The sequence below is a fragment of the Giraffa tippelskirchi genome, chromosome 2 (genome assembly GCF_054371585.1).
Source record: "Giraffa tippelskirchi isolate mGirTip1 chromosome 2, T2T-mGirTip1v1.2.pri, whole genome shotgun sequence".
Taxonomy (NCBI): Eukaryota; Metazoa; Chordata; class Mammalia; order Artiodactyla; family Giraffidae; genus Giraffa; species Giraffa tippelskirchi.
The window spans coordinates 159,546,486-159,552,485 of NC_137276.1; positions in this window are offsets into that span (position 1 = coordinate 159,546,486).

Here is a 6,000-nt window from a genome sequence, read left to right on the forward strand (position 1 = left end):
TTAAAAAAAATATTATAAAGCCAAGGAAAGAGATGGAGGAACTCTGAATGCATATTGAAGAGTCCATGTCCAATCCAAAATCCTATGTGATATTTAAGTCTTGATCATAAGCAATTACAAAACCTTTATCTTGTTGTCCTCATGAGAGAAAGCTGCCCTCCTATGAGATTTAACATAGTTTAAGGGAGTTGTATTCAAGTACTCAGGGCCTGCCCATCTCCACCCTGGCTGGTCTGCTCTTAGATGCATTCCTGAATTCCTACTCTAAATGCCTCAAGTTAGAGACCTAGTTATCGTGAGCCCTCTGCCAAGGCCTTTCTCAGATACTTCTGCCAAGACCACCTTATTGGAGGGCCTTAAGATATTTTTCTGCACTCTGACTCCGTATTCAGTACTTTTCCATCCCTAGCCTCTTCTCCCCTCTCTGCCCTAGCAGGCTCATAAAACAGCAGGAACTTATTCAGGGCTCCCTTGGGGGATTCTCCCATCTGCACTAATATATCTGACCTTCCTCTAGCACAATTCCATGGGAAAAATTTAACTTTGAGGGAACTGGTGTTTTATCCCTGTTAGCCTCTTGCTTTCAATTGTACTAAATGATTAAAAGCATGACTGTTCCTTTCATTTTGGCTCTTTGCCTTAATTGAGCACCTTAACACCTGGCTGCTCAGCTTTGTCCAGTTCACCTCAGCTCAGTTCTTGACACGCATTGCCTAGTAAAATAATACTTACATACTGTACTGTCATAAAAAGGCTATGTACATTCTGTACAACTCCAACTGTATGGCATTCTGGAAAAGGCAAAACTATAGAGATAGTAATATATCAATGGTTTTCAGACTTGTAATGTGATAGCATGGATAGGTGGAGCTCAGGGGATTTTTAGGGCAGAAAAACTGTTCTATTGGGTTGGCCAAACAGTTCATTTGGGTTTTTCCATAAGGTGTAATGAAAAAACTTGAAGGAACTGTTTGGCCAACCCAATATATAATACTGTAATGATGGATACATAACACTATGTATTTGGCAAAACCACAGAAGAGTATAACACAGAATGAAACTTAATGTAAACTATGAACTTTATTTAATAATAGTGTATCATTATTGGTTCAACAATTGAAACAAATGTACCATGCAAATGCACAGTGTTCATAACAGGGTAAACTGTAAGAGGGTGTTGATGGGTAGGAGAAGAATAGTTATATGGGAACCCTCCTTACTATTTCCTCAATTTCCTATTAAACCTAAAACTGTTCTAAAATTCTTTATTAATTAAAAAAATTATGACTAATTTTCAAATTTTCCCTTAGAGCTGTCATGTAGGGAAACCCTAGTGAGACTATAGTACTAGATAGGCTGCCAGGCCTAGGTTTCTTCTTCCTGAGTCATTGGTCATAAGGGATATCCCCTGAGACCATAGATGCAAATTAATAGAGAGGGGATATGGGGCATGAGCTCAGGCCATTGGCATCTCTGACACTTTTTTTTTTCCATTAAACTTATGCTATTAGAACTTTCTCGTCTATCTCCATTTGATGATGGAATGCTGCTGTACACACTCAACTTTATGATTTGGTAGGTCAGAAGATACTCAATTTGTAATGAGCATCCCAGGTCACATGGTAACATGTGGGCCTATGATCAAGCATTCTGTCCCTAGTAAGCACTGTAGTGATTCAAAAAGCTGTTTTTCAAAAAAATGGTTAAAAGTAGAGGACTATAAAGCTTTTCTCCAAAATTCTGAGGTCTATACCATGATGCACCTATAAACGCCTGTGAAATTATCCATGCCTCATTCATATTTGCCATAGACAGTCCAAGACCATCAAATTTGAACTGTCATGTGGCCCAAGCATCAGAATAACTTGCATGGCAGCCTGGGCCTAGTGCATATATTTCTCTGATTCTGAACCCTACTCAAGACTGGCAGATTTTTGGATTGATTATTTTATCAAAGCCTAAGTAGCATCCCAAATGAGGTATATTTTGACTCTAAAATCCAAAGAAGTTCATTAGATATTGTACCTTTTTTTCTTAGCTTCCAGATGCAAAAACTTCATTTCTTGGATTGAACGGAGGATATCAACATGTCTCAGATCACTAATTTCCTACAAATTTCATCAGCATGGAAGTTTTCTAAATATTTCTTGGATTTCATGGCTCCAAATGGTCAATTAATCTCTTAGAGGAATTAGATAGAGGCTCAATATTGTTTTCTATCATTAACAAGTTGACTATTTAGAAGCAGATGTAGCTAGATGTACTTTATAAGTAGGAGTCCATGCTTTTGGACCTATGTGTAGCTTCTGTTCTGAAACTGTGACCACTCCATTCATGTGACTATCAATCATGGTAGTTCTAGGGTGTACATGTATGTGTGTGTGTGTTCAGTTACTCAGCTGTGTCTGACTCTTTGTGATCCCATGGACTGTAGCCCATCAGGCTTCTTTATCCATGGGATTTTCCCAGCAAGAATACTGGAGCTGGTTGACATTTTCTCCTTCAGGGTATCTTCCCAAGCCAGGGATCAAACCCACATCTACAGTGTCTCCTGCACTGACAGGCAGATTCTTTACCACTGAGCCACCTCAGGAGCCCCTATTTCTGAGCTGGCTGATGATAAATATTGGATAACATCAACCGGGCAAGTCATTTTATCCACTTGATTGTTAAGTGATTCTTTTATGATGGGTGTTAAGAGGTGGTGTGAAAACTTTGTGGTTACCATTTTGAGTCCAACCACATGGCTTTACCTCTGAATTCCTTGTCACAGATTATCTAGTTATTTACCTTCCCACTCTTTAACAGATGACCAGGCCCTTGATCACTGTCATGAACCTATGTACAGTCTCCTTTCAAGCTGCTTTTACTTTTACACAAAGTAGAAGGTACACCACTTGTAGCTCTTCCGCTTGGGAGCCACCATCCATTTTTGGCTTGCACCCAAGTCTTGGGCTAAACCATCTGGAAATTGAGTTCAAGTGCTTTCCTCCACTTTCAGCTGTTCCTACCACACGGCTACTGATTTTCTCCAAGTCCTGCTGCTATTTATGGTTTGGTCATACCTATTTTCATTCAAGGTTTCCATGGGATATTCTGACTCCAAGACTCAATGATGTCACAGATTCTTTTACTATGCTATAATATCTGTACTTCTTGACTTTCAAAAGAAATTTAGCAAAGCTAGTGGAGGTGATGGAATTCCAGTTGAGCTATTTCAAATCCTCAAAGGTGATGCTGTGAAAGTGCTGCACTCAATATACTAGCAAATTTGGAAAACTCAGTAGTGGCCACAGGACTGGAAAAGGTCAGTTTTCATTCCAATCCCAAAGAAAGGCAATGCTAAAGAATGCTCAAACTACTGCACAATTGCACTCATCTCACACGCTAGTAAAGTAATGCTCAAAATTCTCCAAGCAAGGCTTCAGCAATACGTGAACCGTGAACTTCCAGATGCTCAAGCTGGTTTTAGAAAAAGTAGAGGAACCAGAGATCAAATTGCCAACATCCGCTGGATCATCGAAAAAGCAAGAGAGTTCCAGAAAAACATCTATTTCTGCTTTATTGACTCTACCAAAGCCTTTGACTGTGTGGATCACAATAAACTGTGGAAAATTCTGGAAGAGATGGGAATACCAGACCATCTGATCTGCCTCTTGAGAAACCTGTATGCAGGTCAGGAAGCAACAGTTAGAACAGAACGTGGAACAACAGAGTGGTTCCAAATAGGAAAAGGAGTACGTCAAGGCTATATATTGTCACCCTGCTTATTTAACTTATATACAGAGTACATCATGAGAAATGCCGGGCTGGAAGAAACACAAGCTGGAATCAAGATTGCCGGGAGAAATATCAATAACCTCAGATATGCAGATGACACCACCCTTATGGCAGAAAGTGAAGAAGACCTAAAGGGCCTCTTGATGAAAGTGAAAGAGGAGAGTGAAAAAGTTGGCTTAAAGCTCAACATTAAGAAAACTAAGATCATGGCATCTGGTCCCACCACTTCATGGGAAATAGATGGGGAAACAGTGGAAACAGTGGCTGACTTTATTATTTTGAGCTCCAAAATCACTGCAGATGGTGATTGTAGCCATGAAATTAAAAGATGCTTACTCCTTGGAAGGAAAGTTATGACCAACCTAGACAGCATATTTAAAAGCAGAGACATTACTTTGCCATCAAAGGTCCATCTAGTCAAGGCTATGGTTTTTCCAGTAATCATGTATGGATGTGAGAGTTGGATGGTGAAGAAAGCTGAGCGCCGAAGAATTGATGTTTTGAACTGTGGTGTTGGAGAAGACTCTTGAGAGTCCCTTGGACTGCAAGGAGATACAACCAGTTCATCCTAAAGGAGACCAGTCCTTGGTGTTCATTGGGAAGACTGATGTTGAAGCTGAAACTCCAATATTTTGGCCACCTCATGTGAAGAGTTGACTCATTGGAAAAGACCCTAATGCTGGGAAGGATTGGGGGCAGGAGGAGAAGGGGATGACAGAGGATGAGATGGCTGGATGGCATCACCGACTCAATGGACATAAGTTTGGGTAGACTCCGGGAGTTGGTGATGGACAGGGAGGCCTGGCATGCTGCGGTTCTTGGGGTCGCAAAGAGTCAGACATGACTGAGCGACTGAACTGAACTGCAATATTGCACTGATAGTGTAATCATATTGCTATTTTCTTTTTATTTTGTCAGAATCCATAAAGAAAAGAAAGGAGATGGAAATGATTGGGCTCAATTGGTTTATGGTTATATTAAAGGTGATTGTAGTACAAGTGATGGTTTTATAAGGCTAGAATAATTTTACAAATGTTTGTGTCTCCTATGAATTATTATGGAAATTTAGTGTCTCTATTTTTCTATTGAAAATATATAACAAGGAGACAGTACCTAGTATTTCTTCCTTACCACTTAAGGGAGCAAATATAAGTGACTATCACATGAAAATTCTTCATTTAGCACTCTAGACAAGAGTGAAAAATATTGCTGAAGTTTTCAGTTTACCAATTTTATGGTATAGACACTTTGAGAAAGCTTATATATATCTAATACCATTTTATGAAAGAAGAGCATGTTAATGAAATTCAGAAAGCATATAGAAAGATGTTACTTGCCAAATGTCAATATTTAACTTAGCTCTGTCACTGACATTAAAAAAAGAAAGATATACAGTTTCATTTGAAATTGCGTAAGAGCTTTTTATTGTATTCTTACAAGATGAACATTACAGATATATCACCAGGAGCCATTTTTTTTTTTTTAATCATGCTGCTTAGAACAAGTTTTATAGAAATCCTTCTATTCAATCACATGCTCATTCATGCATTCATTCAGTAAAATTTGTACAAGTAAAAAGGTACTGAGACAGCAGAGGCAAGGAGAGTATAGTTTCCTTTTTGAAGCAGTTCAGTTTAGGAGTGAAGTCATTAAACAGTAAACAGTTGAAAGCAATGTGTTAACTACTCCGCTGCAAGTATTTCATTAAGAATGACTATACCGACTAATTCTCCTAATTCATCTCCTACTTCTTTTCTTCTAACACATTACTTCTCACATACTCACCTCAAAGCCAGTCCTTAGACAAGTCAAACATACTCTCACCTCAGGGACTTTGCATAAGCATTTGTACATAAACACTTGAAAGTCAGGAAAGAAGTATGGGCTGGTGTTGGAGATTTGTAGAAGGGGAAAATATATAATAATTAAGATGTTATGTAGAGAAATAAGAATATATTATATAGTATTAAAATAGAGCAATGGTAAAACTATGCTTCAGTATCCCAAGAATAAAATCAAAGGAATCAATTAATAAAACTAGGGAAAGATATCTACAAGACCAGAGACTAACTAGGAGAATGTGTTAGAAGTCAAGGGAAAGAACTGGTGATTAAATACGAATGTAAATGCTAGAAAGCCATTATTGAAAAATATAAACTCTGTTGTGCCAAGAAGAAAGTTGCTAATTACTTTTAGTCAAAATTACAGTGGAGCAGCAGA